Source organism: Neovison vison, chromosome X (genome assembly GCF_020171115.1).
Source record: "Neovison vison isolate M4711 chromosome X, ASM_NN_V1, whole genome shotgun sequence".
Classification (NCBI taxonomy): domain Eukaryota; kingdom Metazoa; phylum Chordata; class Mammalia; order Carnivora; family Mustelidae; genus Neogale; species Neogale vison.
The window spans coordinates 116949838-116968018 of NC_058105.1; the positions used below are offsets into that span (position 1 = coordinate 116949838).

At 41.9% G+C, this 18181-nt stretch overlaps 1 pseudogene; it reads left to right on the forward strand.

The window, feature by feature from the left end:
- The first annotated feature begins 306 nt into the window (after positions 1-306).
- On the forward strand, positions 307-17811 carry LOC122896707 (annotated as a pseudogene).
- The last annotated feature ends 370 nt before the right edge of the window (positions 17812-18181 follow it).

Here is an 18181-nt window from a genome sequence, read left to right on the forward strand (position 1 = left end):
TTTGAAGGATTTTTATCTAGCAGGCTGCAAGTGATAAGTAAATTAATTTGTTCTCCTGTAATTTATTAATTGGAGACCAACATAATGGCCAAATGAAGTTTCTGTTCAGCGAGGATAAATGGTGTTCCCTAACTGAGGAGCTGGGATTCCTGCCAAAAGCCGAGAAATGTGACATTTCTCTTGGCCCGAGATATCTTACTGAAGCTCCATGAAGAGCCCCTGGAGAGCTTTATAAAGTGACATCTCGTGGACTCGTGTTACGATGACTGCCCTCTCAGGAGGCCCAGAGACCCCAGGAGGGGAGCCATGGGCTCTGCTGCCACCACAGCAGTCCCCCTTAGGATAACGATTGGGCAAAGACCCAAGGAGGCAGCAGTGCAGGACAGGAAGGGACCTAATACTGGTGCTGGGAATGGGGCCTCCGGCCTGTGCTCCAGGCAGGTCTGCCCACTCTGAAGACTGGGGGCCCTTGTCCTTTGATGACAGCCCCAAAAGCCATAGGGGCTTTTGGAATGTCACCTTCCTCAACTTTTGGACACAGCCCAAACATCTTCGCCTGCTCAAAGGTGCTCAGAGTTCAAAGGTTAAACTCTCCACTACTAAAGACACATTCCTGAAAGGGCCAGAAATCCAGGACCCTCCCACATGGCCTCCTGAACAACGTAGCTAACAGGTCTGTGGTTCTGGCCACACCAGGCCCACGAAGCCACGGGACACTGAGGACCTACCCTTCCTACCTGACATGCTCAGTTTGGGCTCACCAAGACCATCACCGATATGCCCCAGGAGAAAATGACAGACTCGGACCCTAAGCTGATCTGAGCATGAGGGTTTGTGTAGTTAGAAACGCTTGGCTTTGCTATGAATCCCTGGTATTGTGGAAAGGTCCCTGGATTGGAGTCACAAGGCCATTGGTTTGACTTTCAATCCCATGAATTTATCTCTGCCTCTTTGTCACTTACAACTTTCTTTTTTTTTTTTTTTTTTTAAGATTTTATTTATTTATTTGACAGAGATCACAAGTAGGCAGAGAGGCAGGCAGAGAGAGAGGAGGAAGCAGGCTCCCCGCTGAGCAGAGAGCCCAATGTGGGGCTTGATCCCAGGACCCTGAGATCATGACCTGAACCTGAAGGCAGAGGCTTAACCCACTGAGCCACCCAGGCGCCCCCACTTACAACTTTCATATAAAAACTTACAAAACACACACATACATGCACAAAACTACACATCTAGAAGTTTCATTAAAACTACTATAGTCTCTATTAGTGCCAGGGAAATGGAATGAATGGCAGCTCGAACTAGAAAAAATAGAGGGGAGGGAAGCCCCCAAACAGCAGCTTAATAAACAGAGCAAGCTGAGTAAAGTAAAATCAAGCATGTTAGTTAATTCACCAAAATTAGCTAAAGTGAATTTACCCAGTAAAAAACAAAGACTGTCAGAGTTGAAAATAAAAATCTAGGTTTATTCTTCTTGGAAGGAGAACACAAAGTAAGTGCCAAAGGAAGACTGAAAATAAAATACCAAAAAGATAAAAGGAAAATGTTAACAAGAAGAAACCGGGTAAAACAGGTGAAGAGAAAAATCAATGCTCAAGACACCAACTAGGATAAAAAAGGACGCTGTATAGGGTAAAAAATACAATCGGTGCATGCAACATTCATGAACTTACGTGCATTCAATAACCTAGATGCTAAGGTTATAAGGGGAAAACCCTTTAGAAATGCAAATAGAATAGAATAAAAATGCAGTGATGGAAGGATGTTTTAATTCACCTCTTTCAGGATTAGATAGATTTTTTTTAAAAAAAAAATTTTATTTATTTGACAGAGCGAGATCACAAGTAGGCAGAGAGGCAGGCAGAGAGAGGGGGGGAAGCAGGCTCCCCGCTGAGCAGAGATCCTGATGCGGAGCTCGATCCCAGGACCCTGGGATCATGACCTGGGCTGAAGGCAGAGGCTTTAACCTACTGAGCCACCCAGGCGCCCCAGGATTAGAAAGATCTTATTTCATTTTTATCTTATCTTTAGAGAGAGAGCAGGAGAGCTGGGGTGGAGGCAGAAGGAGAGGGAGAGAGAGAGAGAGAGAATCCGAACCAGACTCCATGCCTGGGGTGGAGCTGAATGCGGGGCTCAATCTCATGACCCCAAGGTCATGTCCTGAGCCGAAATCAAGAGTCGGATGCTTAACTGACTGAGCCACCCAGGTGCCCCAGAGAATTGGATAGATCTAATAAGCAAAAGCTCAGTAGGAGCACAGATGAAGTGACTGATACAACTAATAATTTGGGGTAACAAATACATAGAAAGCCTGGCTTCAGATAGAAAATATACACTTTGCATGTCCATGCAATATTTACAGAAACAGATCAGGTATATGACCACGAAAAATTTTTTTTATTAAATCTGTTAAAAAGAAAACCACAGGCCCAAAGTAGTACCACTGGGGCCAAGCACACAAGTCAAGGCTTGAGATGTAATCTAATTGCAGTTTCAACCTCCCCAAGCACTGTAGTCTTACTTAACTGGTCAGTCAAGAACTGTTTGATGGGAGCCAATGAATCTGCCCTGTGGGCCCTCTCCAACCCCTAAAGTAAAAGGAGAGTTAAGATCCCTCTGCTCTTCCCCTTAAGGGAGAGTACCTGGCCTGGAAAAATCCTTTGCTTTCACTTATGACTTTCTTATACCCGCCTCCTATAAAATCCTTCCACGATGTACCACTCCTCTGAGTTCCCCTCTACTTGCTAGACGGGATGCTGCCCGATTCATGAATCATTTAATAAAGCCGGGGCACCTGGGTGGCTCAGTGGGTTAAGCCTCTGCCTTCGGCTCAGGTCATGATCTCAGGATCCTGGGATCGAGCCCCGCATCCGGATCTGTTTGGCGGTGAGCCTGCTTCCTCCTTCCTCTCTCTCTCTCTCTCTCTCTCTACCTGCCTCTCTGCCTATTTGTAATCTCTGCCTATCAAATAAATAAGTAAAATCTTCAAAAAAAAAAATCGAATGTTTTCAGTGTGTAAACAGAGACCCTCCTAGAAACCCCTTAAAGAGGAAATTCAAAAGGAAGTTGCTGCCAATAACCTAATGAAAAGGAGAAAAGTTTTACTGCTTAAAATTTACAGACACAGTGAAAGCAGGTCTTACAAGAAAATTAACAGTTTAAATGTCTTCATTATTTTTAACAGTATTGGACCTATACCAAACTTAAGCCATTTGAAAAAGAACAGCAAAATAATAACCGGAACATAGAAGAGAGAATGTTTACAGATAAAAGCTGAAAGAAATGAAATAGACAACGAATATCCCTCCCCCACCCTGAATAGCTCAAGGGAAAAACAAACATAAAAGCTGGTACTTAGAAAAGACAAATAATAGAATCTTGCAAGCCCCTGGAGATAGATCAAGGGAAAAAGAAAACAAGCCCAAGTTCACAAGAGGAGGACTAGGAAAGGTGATCTACCCACAGATTTCTTAGAAATTAGAACAATCATGTACAGTTACAAGGAAATTTGAACAACTTAAAGGAAATCATTTCCTTTAAGTTGTTCAAATTTCCTTGTAACTATGGCCACCAAAACAGACCAACAACTTCAACGAGACCAATTCCAGATTGGAAAGGAGAGTGGCAGGCTACTGTGAAAAAGGCACAAAGCCCGCACAGGCCCACCTCTGGCTTTTATCCAACCTTCAGTGCACAAGTGAGTACGGGGTTCTTTGTGTCTGCGTTTCTCAAACTGAATGTGGACACAAATAAGGGCTCTTGTCAACATGTAGAGTGAGATTTAGGAGATCTGGAGGAGGCTTGAGAGTCTGCCTTTTTTTTTTTTTTTTTTAAGATTTTATTTATTTGACAGAGATCACAAGTAGGCAGAGAGGGAAGCGCGGGGGGGGGGGGGGGGGGAGCAGGCTCCCTGTCGACCAGAGAGACTAATGCAGGGCTCGATCCCAGGACCCTGGGATCATGACCTGAGCTGAAGGCAGAGGGTTAACCCACTGAGCCACCCAGGTGCCCCAAGAGTCTGCTTTTTTGACCAGTTCTCTGGTGAAGAGGATGCTGCTGATTCACAGACTTCACGCTTCTGGGCAGTCGGGAAAATGGATCCATGTTGCCCCAGTTTGCTTGACGAAGCATATTATATATATATTGAAGCATAACTTCAATACCGAGATCAGACAAAGCTCATCCTAACAACAGGAAGGTGTCCTCAACCTCAACATCATTCACAAATACAGATGGAAATTCTAAATCACATTAGCAAATAGACTCTGGCATGAACTAAAAGATGTAGAAAGTGTTTCAATATGAAGAAAATTAGCAATATGATTCTATCAATAAACCAACACAGAAAACCATACAGGCAGCCTAATTAATGCCAAGAGACGCTAAAAGCAACCATTCCTAATAAAAACTGCCAGTAAAATAGGAATAGAGGGAAACTATTGTTGGGTCTTCCAAAATTGGGTACCCCAATAATGGGTCCGTGATTAAAGGAGCGAGACTGATACAAAGCTAAGATCAAGCAAAGCTTTATTTCGTGCCAAGCATCAGGAATCAGACCAACCGTCAAACAGACTGGCCGGGGCTGCCCCTCCAGAGAGGAGGACCCCTCCCTGCTTTCCAGACTAACTTTTATAGAGCAAAGCCCATGTGGTTGGGCCTGGCCACACACAGGAAACTCCACAGTGATGCTAGGTGACCAACTGAATTACAATTTCCCCTAGTAGACTTTTGAACCAGCCTAGCACACCTTGGTTAGGATTGGCACCAAAAGGCTCCCAAAGGGCAGGGCCCATACTCCTTGGTAGCTAGGAGACAGTATGCGCCCCCACTGATTGAATACCTCCACCTGGCCTGACCCACCCTTGGACTTGGACTTTGTTACCTGGGACTGGTTTCCCGGACTTGTTTTTCAGTAAGCTCCCCTGGGGGCAGGAGCAAGATCAATTTAAGCTGTACAGCAAAATGGCAGCCCAACCGGGGTGCCCCCCCCCCGACTGAATAGGCCCTTACGCTATGTAAACAAAACTAAGAACATTTATTAACAACTAACAACAAGTATTTTAAATGTCAAAACACTAAAAATGTTTAATTAAAATCAGGGAAGAGACAGGAATGCACTTGAACAAGATGATCATTTAATACTGTTTGGGGGCCGAAGTTCTCAACCCCAGATGCCTATCAGAATCCTCTGGGAAGCTTTTCACAATATATATGGATTCAATCTCTGAGCCTAGGGGCCTGAACTAGAATTTTTTAAGAAGCTTCCTGACTGATGTTCATACACAGCCTGGAGTGAGAACCAGTCTTTGAAGCTTCAGCAAACATAACATGTGAAGAAAATAAAATAGCGCGTGCGATCACCGGGAAAGAGGTGGAGTTGCCAGATAAAATGCAGAGTTTCTAATGAACCATGAATAATTTGGGGGGATAAGTATGTCCCAAGTATTGCATGGGACATACTCAGTCTAAAAAAATTATTTTCTGAAATTCATATTTAACTGGGAATTCTGCATATTTTTTTGCTATGTCTAGTAACCCTAAAAGAAAAGTTAAATTAGCTGTTTATTGGTGCTACAATAGTCTACCTCGAAAACCCAAGAGACCATGTTTAAAAAAAAAAAAAAAACCTTTTATTCTTACTAACAATATTTGATAAGGAGGTATATATGTAGACATATTACAACTTTTTTTTTTACTCTAACAGTAAGTAGCTAGAAATGAAAATGGGGATAAGTTTTTCTTTTATAATTGTGGCAAAAAACTATAAAATATTCAGGAATAAATTTAATATTAGAGACAGAAGACCCAAAGAAAACCTATAATATGCTATTAAAAGACAGAAAACAATTTATGAACAAATGGAAGGTTATAATAGTTTTTAGATAGGAATACTTACTATAATTAAAGATGTTAAATTTTCCAAATGTAATATATAAATTTCATTCAATTTCAATTAGAACCTTAACAGGACTTTTCTTGGAATTGTATAAGGTTATCTTAAAGTTCACAGAGAAATAAATGTCTGAAAATAGCTAAGAAAAGGATGAAAAGGACAGTGGAGGAGCCTTATGTGTCAGGGGATTCTATAAAGTCACAAAAATCAAATTGACATCAGTATGAAAAGAAGCAAAAATTAATGACCCTATCTAGAAAATCTAGAATATTGGTATATTTGAGAAATTTGTTTATGACCAGTGTGTTGGTTCAATTTCGTGTCAAAGTACGGACTGTTCAATAAAGGAGACCAGAGTGACACAGTATCCATATGGAGGAATGTACAAATAAACCATATAGTAGAGTATATAAAATCAACTCCTAGTCATAAAGGCTTAATGGAAAAATTAAAATCTTGCAAGAAAATCCAAGAGAGGAGGGGCACCAGGGTGGCTCAGTTGGTTAAGCATCTGACTCTTGATTTTGTCTGCAGTCATGACCTCAGGGTCCTGGGATAGAGCCCCATGTCAGGTTCTGTGCTCAGCGGGGAGTCTGAGATGCTCTCTCTCCCTTTCCCTGTGCCCCTCCCCGCTTGCTCTAAAATAAAACAATCTTTGAAAAAAAGAAAAGAAAGAAAGAAAGAAAATCCAAGAGAGTAAGTAAGTACATCAACTAGAGGGAAAGAGAAGACGTTCTTCAAGTCCAGAAGTTGCAAACACAAATATGCAGGGGCTGTAAGCCCACACCAGCCCCAACTGCCCTGGGCTATAGAAAATAAGCCATGGGGTCTTTCTGCCTTGTTTTGGTTTTTCTCTGGTTTTCATCCTTTTCTCTCTTTTTTATATTATTATTTTTTTTCTAAAAAGCCACAGTTTAAAAGAACAATGAGCATATGAAAGAGTCAGCTCTAGAACCTCACTCAACCGCAGGGGAGCTCTGCTGGAACATTCCAGGTGGGAGGGGCTGGCAGACACAGTTTGTACTCCTCTTCTACCTTGAAAGCACAGACCAGTGCACAGTCTAGGCGCCCTAACCAGCCTGCCTGCTCAGCAAACCTGGGCCTCTGGCCCACACCAGCTGCAGGTCTCCCACCAAGGTGGCCACAGGGCAGTACACACTATGATACGGCTGGGGAGAACTCACTACAGGCCCGGCCTACACACTGAGGTGACACAGCTGCAAAGCACCCCAGAATACGCTAGGCCCACGCCCCTTTGGCTTTAGATGGCTTGCTAGGGTGTCAACTGCTCCAGAACATCTCAACTGACATCTGCTTCGGATCCGGCTGCCCTGCCAGGATGCCCCCTGCAGGGAGTGCCCTGGAAACCCCTGGCCTGTGCCTGCATCAGTTTCAGCCACCTCACCAGGGCACACCCTGTGTAGAATGCCCTGGAACCCTCCCGCCTGCACTGGCCTTGTCTCCAGCTGCCTAGCAAGGGCATCTCCTACCAAAGCAGCTTGGGAGAGCCTGGTTCGCACGCAGTTGATCTTCAGCTGTCCTGCTGGGGCAGTTTGCAAGGAGAGCCCAGGGACCACATCAGTCCATGCCCATTTTAGCTTCAGCTGTCCTGCCAGGGTGCCCTCTATGCAAAGCACCCCGGGACCTTCTGGCCTGTACCTTACCTCAATTCCAGCCACCCCTTCATTCAGAGCAACCTCTGCACAGAGTCCAGGAACACCATGGTTTATATTCACTTCTGCTTCGGCTATCTAGCCAAGGTACCCCTCTATTTGGAGAGCCCCAGGCCCCCCAGCCTGCATGCACTTTCGTTTCAGCTACCCTACTAGGGCACCCTCTGCACAGAGAGCTCAGGGACCTCCCAGCCCCCACACCACATCAGCTCTCCCCACCTCGCCAAGGTACCGCCTGTGCAGAGGACCATGGAAGCCTCTGGCTAGCACCCACTTCAGCTGCAAGTATCCTGCTGGGCCCACCTCAGCACGCAGATCCCCGGGACACCCTGGCATGATCTGCTTCAGTGGCAGCTGTCCTGACAGGGCACCTGCTCCACAGAAAGCCCCAGGACCCCTATTCCACGGCAGCCACAGTTCCAATCAGCCGGCAAAATTCAGCAAGCACACACAGTCCATACAGGGAATGACCAAACACAAGACCATTGCATCAACTTTAGAAGTAGCCATTCCGCCTAATCCACAGAAACAGAGGAAGTCAAGCAAAATAAGGAAACAGAGAAATATGCTCCAAAATAAAGAACAAGGGCGCCTGGGTGGCTCAGTGGGTTAAGCCACTGCCTTCGGCTCAGGTCATGATCTCGGGGTCCTGGGATCGAGTCCCACATCGGGCTCTCTGCTCGGCAGGGAGCCTGCTTCCTCCTCTCTCTCTCTGCCTACTTGTGATCTCTCTCTCCGTCAAATAAATAAACAAAAAATCTTAAAAAAAAAAAAAAAAAAAAGAACAAGAGGGGCACCTGGGTGGCTCAGTAAGTTAAGCATCTGCCTTTGGTTCAGGTCATGATCCTGGGGTCCTGGGACCAAGACCCACATCAGGCTCCCTGCTCATTGGGGAGCCTGCTTCTCCCTCTCCCTCTGCCTGTCACTCCTCCTGCTTGTTCTCTCTCACCCTCTCTCTGTCAAATAAATAAATAAAATCTTAAAAAAAAAAAAAAGAAAAAAACCACAGAAAAACAACGAACAAAACAGAGATAAGCAACATGTCTGATAAAGAATTTAAATGAACATAAAAATAGTCACTGGGCCAGAGAGATGAGTGGAAGAATTCAGTGAGACCTCCAATAAAGACATAGAAGATACATTTAAAAAAGAGAGTTGAGGGGCGCCTGAGTGGCTCAGTGGGTTAAGCCGCTGCCTTCGGCTCAGGTCATGATCTCAGGGTCCTGGGATCGAGTCCCACATCGGGCTCTCTGCTCGGCAGGGAGCCTGCTTCTTCCTCTCTCTCTCTCTGCCTGCCTCTCTGCCTACTTGTGGTCTCTCTCTGTCAAATAAATAAATAAAATCTTTAAAAAAAAAAAAAGAGAGACTTGAAGAATACAATAACTGAAATAAAATTAAAAAACACTAGAGAGAATCAAGAGTACATTAGCAGATGCAGAAGAACATATCAGTGACCTGGAAGATAGGGTAATGGAAAGCACCCAAGCTGAGCAGCAAAAAGAGAAAAAAAAAATTTAAAAATAAGGATAGTTTAAGGGATTTCTTGGACATAAGCAAAACATTTGCATTATAGGGGTCCCAGAAGAAGAAGAGGGACAAAGAGGTAGGAAACTTATTTGAAGAAATAATAGCCAGAAATTTCTCTAACCTGAAAAGGAAATAGACACCCAAGTCCAAGAAGCACCAGAGTTCCAAACAAGAAAAACACAAGGCCCACATCACTACACATAAAATGTCAAAGTTTAAAGATAGAGAATTTTGAAAGCAGCAAGAGAGAAAAAGTTACCTTTAGGTGAAAACCCCATAAATCTATCAGCTGATTTATCAGCAGAAACTTGGCAAGCCAGAAGAAAGTGGCATGATATATTCAAAGTGCTAAAAAGAAAAACACCTGCAACTAAGAATACTTTACCTGGCAAAGTTATCATGCAGATTTGAAGAGATAGAATTCCCCCAGAAAAACAAAAGATAAAGGAGTTAATCATTACTAAACCAGCCTTACAAAAAATGTCAAAGGGACGTTACGTGAAAAAGAAATGTGTGTAATTAGACATAATAATATTATGAATTAAAAGATGTAAAATACGACAACATATACACAAAACACAGAGTAGGAAGTAAACAAGAAAAGGGGAAAAGTTTTTTTCCTTTCTTTTTATTAGAATGTATTTGAAATTAAATGACAGTAAATTAATATAGATCATTTACCTAGGACATTATATTGGAACCACACACCCACGCACGCGCGCGCGCGCACACACACACACACACACACACAACCAGAAAGAAAGTCAAACACTATAGAAACTCATCAATCACAAAAAGAGAGCAAAAGAAGAAATACAAAAGCAACCAGAAAACAAATAACAAAAGGCAATAAGTACATACCTACAAGTAATTACTTTAAATGTATGTGGCCTAAATGTTCCAATCAAAAGACATGGGGTGCTGGAATGGATTATAAAAACCAAACCAAACCCAAACAAAACCTATCTATATGCTGCCTGTAAGAAACTCACCTCAGTCCTAAAGACACATATGGAATGAAAAAGAAGTCAGGGAAAAACAGTTACCATGCAAATGCAAGTGAAAATAAAAGCTGGGGTATAGCTTTATATCAGACAAAATAGACCTTAAAACAAACACTGTAACAAGAGACAAAAAGGGCATTACAGGGGCACCTAGATGGCTCAGTCAGTTAAGTGTCTGGTTCTTGATTTTGGCTCAGGCCATGATCTCAGAGTGAGAGAGCGCCGAATCCTAACCACTAGACCACCAGGGATGATCTCAGAGTGAGACTGAACCCTGCATGGGGCTCTGCACTGGGTATTGAGCCTGCTTAAGATTCTCTCTCTCCCTCTCTCTGCCCTGTCCCTCCCCACTGTCTGTTCTCTCTTAAAGAAATAATAATAATAATTTAAAAAAAAACCCTGTAAATAATCTAATCTTATTCCTAAAGGAACTGGAAAAAGAATAACAAAGCCCAAGGTGAGTAGAAGAAAGGAAATTATATTGATCAGAGTGGAAATAAATGACAGATTTTAAAAAATAGAAAAAAAATCAATGAAGGCAAAAACTGGTTTTTTGAAAAGATAAACAAAATTGATAAAGCCTTACTCACATTCATCAAGAAAGCAAGGACCCAAATAAATAAAATCTGAACTAAGAGAAAAGAAACAACTGACACTACAAAAATACTAAGAATTAGAATAATATGAAAACTAATGAATGAATGAATGAATCTAAAAGACATGGATAAATTCCTAGACACATACAATCTTCTAAAACTGCACCAGGAGGAAACAGAAAATCTAAACAGATTATAAGTAACAAAAATGAGTCAGTAATCAAAAAACTACCAAAAATTAAAAATCCAGGACCAGATGGATTTACAAGTGAACTTGACCAAACATTTAAAGAAGAGTTAATACTTATTCTCCTCAAATTATGGCAAAAAATAGAAGAGGAGTTTATCATAGAGAAGATGGGTGGGGAAAACGATGAAATAGGTGAAGGGGATTAAGAGTACATTTATTTTGGGGCGCCTGGGTGGCTCAGTGGGTTGAGCCGCTGTCTTCGGCTCAGGTCATGATCTCAGGGTCCTGGGATCGAGTCCCGCATTGGGCTCTCTGCTCAGCGGGGAGCCTGCTTCCTCCTCTCTCTCTGCCTGCCTCTCTGCCTACTTGTGACCTCTCTCTGTCAAATAAATAAATAAATAAAAATCTAAAAAAAAAAAAAAAGTACATTTATTTTGATGAGCACTGAGTAATGTATAGAATTGTTGAATTATTATATTGTACACATGAAACTAATATAAAGCTATTATATCACAAAAAAGAAAAAAAAAATAGAAGAGGAAGGAAAGCTTCCAAATACATTTTACAAGGACAGCATACCCTGATACCAAAACCAGACAAAGACCACAAGACAGACAGACAGACAGACAGGAGGAGGGGAGGAGAGGGGAGAGGAAAAGAAAACTACGGGCCAATATCTCTGATGAACACAGATGCAAAAATCCTCAACAGAATATCAGCAAACCACATAAAATAATACATTAAAAAGATAATTCACCACAACTGTAATTTATTCCAGATGCAAGGATGGTTCAGTATTTGCAAATCAATGTGATACACTATAGCAACAAAGTGAAGGATAAAAATCATATGATCATCTCAATAGATGCAGGAAAAGCATTTGACAAAATTCAATGTTCATTCATGATTTAAAAAACCTCTCAACAAAGTATTGTTAGAGGGTATATACCTCAACATTAATAAAGGCCATATTTGAAAAACCCACAGTTAACAGCATACTCAACTGTAAAACACTGGTAGTTTTTCCTCAAAGATCAGTAATGAGACAAGGATGTCTACTTTCACCATTTTTATCCAACATAGTACTAGAAGTCCTAGCCACAGCAGTCAGATAAGAAAAAAAAAAAGGAATCCATAATGGTAAGAAGAAGTTAAAATGTCATTATTTGCAGATGACATGATACTATACATAGTCAATCCTATGTATCAACAAAAAACTACTATAATAAATTAATTCAGTAAAGTTGCAGGATACAAATTAATACCCCCACATTGGTAGCATTTCTATACATCAATAATGAAGTAGCAGAAAGAAATTGAGAAATTTACAGCTGCCTAGGAATAAATATAACCAAAGAGGTGAAAGACCTGTACTCCAAAAACTATAAAACACTAATGAATTAAATTCAAGATGAAACAAATGGAAAGATATTCCATGCTTGTGGATTGGAAGAATTAATATTGTTAAAATATCCATATCACCACATCTACAGGGTCAATGCAATCTCGATCAAAATGCCAACAGTATTTTTCACAAAACTAGAACAAATAATACTAAAATTTGCATGGAAGTGGAAGACCCTAAGTAACCAAAGCAATCTTGAGAAAGAAGAAAGCTGGAGGTATCACAATTCCAGGTTTCAAGATATACTACAAAGCTTAGTAAGCAAAAAGACATGATACCAGCACAAAACAAGACATGGAGATCGATGGAATAGAATAGAGAGCCCAGAAATAAACTCACAATTATATGTTCACTCTTTTGTCTAATCTATGACAAAGGAGACAGGAATATACAATGGGGGAAAGATCATCTCTTCAACAAATGGTGTTGGGAAAACTGGACAGCTACATGTAGAAGAATCAATCTGGACTGCTTTTTTTTTTCTTAAAGATTTTTTATTTATTCATTTGAGACAGAGTGCAAGAGTGAAAATGGGAGCAGGGGAGAAGAGAGTCTGAGGGAGAAGCAGCAGCAGACTCCCCATGCTGAGCAGGAAGCCTGATACAGGGATCGACCCCAGAACCCTGGGATCATGACCTGGGTCAAATGCAGATGCTTAACCGACTGAGCCACCCAGGTGCTCCCAAACCGGACCACTTTTTAACACCATACATAAAAATAGACTCAAAACGGATTAAAGACCTGAATGTAAGACCTGAAACTATAGGAGAACACAGGCAGTAATTTCTCAGACATTGGCCACAGTAAGATTTTTCTGGACATGCCTCCCGAGGCAAGGAAAACAAAAGCAAAAATAAACTACCGGGACTACATCAAAATAAAAACCGTCAACAAAACAAAAAGAGACTATATTTGCAAATGACATCTCTGATACAGAGTTAACACCCAAGAAATATAAGGACCTTGTACAACTCAATATAAAAAAAAAAAAATCCAATTTAAAACGGGCAGAGGACCTGAATAGACTTTTTAAAGAAGACATGCGAATGGCCAACAGACCCATGAAAAGATGCTCGACATCACTCATCGTCAGGGAATAGATACATCAAAGCCTCAAAGAGAGATCACCACACACCTTTCCGAATAGCTAGACCCAAAAACACAAGGACCAAGTGTTGGCGAGGATGTGGAGAAAAAGGAACTCTCATGCACTGTTGGTGGGAAGGCAGACTGGTGCAGTATGGGGTTTCCTTGAAAAATTAAAAATGGAACTACCATTATGTTCCCAGAATTCTACTACTGGGTATTTACCCAGAGAAAACAAAAACACTACTTCAAAAAGACACATGCCCCCCTGTGTTTACCACAGCATGATGCAGAAGCAACCTAAGTGTCCACTGACAGATGGGTAAGGAAGGTGTGGGGAGTGTGTGTGTGTGTGTACACATACCTCCAATGGCATATTATGTAGCCATCAAAGAGGACAAGATTGTGCCATTCGAGACAACATGGGTGGACTTTGTTAAGAAAAAGAAGTCAGACTAAGACAAATATCATATGACTTCACTTATAAGTGGAATCCTAACAAAAGGACAAATGAATAAACAAAAAACAGAATCAAACAGAGAACAAGCTAATTGTTGCCAGAGGGGAGGTGGGACCATGTTGAGCAAAATGGGTGAAGGGGAGTGGGAAACACAGGCTTCCAGTTATGTAAGTTTGGGGAATTAAAGACCCAGTGTAAGGTACACACTCAATGCTATTGTTATAAGGACGTATCAGGGCAGACAATGGCTATACTTTGTTGAATCACTACATTGTACAACCAAAAGTAATGTAACATGGTATCACCTATACTAAAAAAATTTAAAAATTAAAAATAAATACATATTACAAAAGTAAAAAAGCAAATAAGGTTATATTTACTACATAAAATATAAGAACTTTTGTAAGAGAAGGGAACATGACAAAGTCAACAGCAAGAGATGTGGACAAAAATTTCCAACACAAATGACAAAGGGTTAATTTCTGTATTATACGAAAATATCTTACCATCTGATAAGATGAAGTGCTCAAAAGAAAAAAATGAGCAAAAAAAAAAAAATCCCAAATATAGAAGCCACAGAACAGCATGTCCAGACAGATGAAAAGATGCTCAAAATCTCTAGCAGAGAATATCAATTAAAGAACTCTGTGGTGAGTGCTGTGAACTGTGTAAGATGGATGAATCACAGACCTGTACCTCTGAAACTATACATTATATGCTAATTAAAAAAAACTTATGAGATCATTTTATACCCATCAGAGTCACAAAACAGAACTGTAACCCCTAATGCTAGTAGAGATGAGAGAGAAGGGAATTTTCATACATTACACATAGAAATGGCGTTGCCACAGAGCTTTAGGAAGACAATACAACAGCTCAGCCTTTTTTTTTTTTAAGATTTTATTTGTTTATTTAACAGACAGAGATCACAAGTACACAGAGAGGCAGGCAAAGAGAGAGGGGGAAGCAGGCTCCACGCTGAGCAGAGAGCCTGATGTGGGGCTCGATCCCAGGACCCTAGGATCATGACCTGAGCCGAAGGCAGAGGCTTTAACCCACTGAACCACCCAGGTTCCTCAACAGCTCAGCTCTTAATTTTAAAAGACAGTTAATATACTAACCAGATTCAATTTCTGGCAGTCCGTCCCATTAGTAGGGATCGATTAGGCTCCCCCTGTAGGGACATACATTCAATATTTATTGCAGCCTTGCCTTAGGGGTATTGAGTTAGAAACAAAAATCAATGCCTGTTAAAAGCAGGCTGGCAGGGGTACCTGGGTGGCTCAATGGGTTAAAGCCTCTGCCTTCGGCTTGTGTCATGATCTCAGGGTCCTGGGACTGAGCCCCACATCAGGCTCTCTGCTCAGCGGGGAGCCTGCTTCCCCCACTCTCTCTGCCTGCCTCTCTGCCTGCTTGTGATCTCTGTCAAATAAATAAATCTTTAAAAAAAAAATAAAGAAAGAAGAAAATTATTGCGAGAGAAGTTCTACTGAAGTTTACCAGAGACTCACTAAGTGACAATATTGTGTAATTCCAGCATCGTGGCGTATTGTGAACATTAATCATTGTCCAAGTAAAAATATGAAGGCTCAAAATTATTAACAAAGAGCAATAGATTAAAAAAAATCTATTTATTGGCTTTTAGCAATATGGTGGACTCAGACAACTTGAAAATCCTCTTACCATAATCACCTAGAAGTACTGGGTAAAATGTAACATAATTATTTTAAGTGTGCAGTTAAGCTCACGAATAATAAAAGCAAATCCCCGGGTGCCAGAAACAAAGAGGGAAGTGGGACAGCACAGGGGCGAATGCTTGCACTAATGGGTATTTGTCTCCAGAACCCAGGGGTTTGGTGTTAATTCCCACACAGGGGTAATAAATGAAGCTTTGGGAGGTAGGAAATTGGAACTGAGTACTTTGCATAAAGCCAAGACCCTCAAAGGGCTCTTTGATTTATGAAAAGATTTAAAAACAAGAGAGACCACAGGACACAGGGCTTTGGGTGGGAAAAAAAAGAAAAGCTTTCTGAGAATTCAAAACCACAGGACCACAATTCGCGTTGCTTTTACTCTACCCACATAGTTCAGAAATGCCAGACTCAAAAGTAACAGAATTATTCCTCAAGCAGGGATACGATCATGGCCCAAGGCAGAAGCAAACAAAAAACTTCTCTCGAGAGTTGCGCCCACAACCAGATACTATGGGATTTTACCCAGGGGGGAAAAAACCCAAAAGCCCTGCTAGGGAGGGATTCACAATAAAAAAGACAGAGCCCACACGGGACCCATCCAACCTGATCGAGAGTCTGCATATAGAATTATACCCCCAGGAACGCTCAACACAGACACAGCCGGAGATTATCAAATGCATACATATAAAATGAAGAGTAGAAAGGAAGAAAACAAATCCTAAAAGAACTAAACCCTACGAACAAGAGAGCCAGAAGAGTTGAACCAAGTAAAACAGGAGAAAACCCCTCAGGTATCTTAGAATAAATCTTTTTGAACAGATTGTAATGATAATGAAAAATTATTAAGACATTAGAGAAGACTAAACTAATTGGGAAAAATACACCATGTTTATGGATAGGGAGACTCGATACAGTGAAAATGTCAATTCTCTCCAGGTTAATCTATAAATTTAAGGCAGTTCCCAGCAAAATCCAACAGGAGATTTCACAGAAATCCTAAAATGTACAGTTTTGTGAATACCGAAGCTCTGCTCCCAGGGAATACAAGGTTTGGTCCCTGAGAGCCTCTGGTCACAAGATTTTTGTCAAGTGACCCATGACAGACCTCCTCTATGTGTGTTTCTGTTCAAGGACACCTCACTTCATAGGTATAGTTGATTCATTAACTGGGGTCAGCAGCATTCAACCCCCAGCCCCAGAAGCTTATTCAATACACCTGTTTTCTCCCAACCATTTCCCTGCCCCCCCCCCCGTCTCCATCTCAACCCCCCCCACACACACACACACCACCCCACCCCACCCCAGGGCCTTCTTGCTCTTAGGAACAACACTAGAAAACCGTTCAGCACTATGTTTGAGGATCATCTTAAATACTGAAATCGCCAACACAAAGCACAAAAAAAACAAAAAATGGGGCCCTAAATTAACCCCAGGTGAAGGACGCTCATTCACAGTAGGAGAACCAAACCAGAAGGCAGAGCGTCGCCTTGTTTGCCCTCAACTGGTACACATTTGACTCCAAATTTCACTACTTGCACCCGGCCACCATAAATATGGATTTGGGGTCACACACTTCAGTGAGTAGGGGAATTTGCAAATACAGAGCCCGCAAACAATAAGCAACGACTGTATCTTCGTATTTCCAGGGTTGGAAAGAATATTTGTTTTTAGACAAGAGGCAAAAAGCACAAATTACAACAGAAAAGACTGACCAACTGGGTAAGCTGACATTTAAAACTTCTGCCTGGGGCTTGCAGACGCCGCCCTGGAGCATCCCACGCCACCAAGCCATTGGTCAACCCGTCCGTGTTCCTCCAGATCGCTGGGGACCACAAGCCCTCGGGCTGTGTCTCCTATACCTGTTGGCGGACCAAGTTCCAGTGACAGCAGAGAACGTCTGTGCTCTGAGCACTAGGGAGAAAGGATTTGCTTATAAAGGTTCCTGCTTTCACAGGATTATTCCCTAATTTCTGTGCCAGGGTGGTGATGTCACAGGTCATCATGACACTGGTGGCCAGTCCATCTAGGAGGAGAAATTTGGTAAGAATTTCTTTCTGGGGCACACAGGTTCTGGCATCTTGTCCACAGCAAATGCTGAACCCAACACAAACGGTTCCCGGTTTTTCACCTGCACTGCCAAAGCCGCAGTGGTGGGAGGGCGGGCACGCGGTCTTTGGCAAGGTGCGCGAGGGCAGGAACATTGTGGACACCATGAAACACTCTGGGCCCGGGAATGGCAAGACCAGCAAGAAGCTCACCATGGCCGACTGTGCACAAATCTCCTAAATTTGACTTGCGTTTAACTACCAGACCGTTCCTTCTGTAGCTCAGGAGGACACCCCTTCACCCCCAGCTGCTCCAAATATCCTACAATCTCTGTGCTCTCGCTGCGACTCCACGGGTTCCAGATTTTCCTTGTTCCCCTCCAAGTCTAGCTGGATTGCAATTGAGAATTATGAAATAAAAATGAACAAACAAAAAAATCTTCTGCGTAAAAACCTATGTCAGAAGGAAACCTGGAAAAAACCCGAACTATATTGTTCACCCCAAACTAATAACACTGTATGTTAAGTGAAATTAAAATAAAACTGTAAGAATATAATTATATTAGAAAGAAAGTGAAAAATAAAGTCACAGACTGGGAGAGGATAATCTG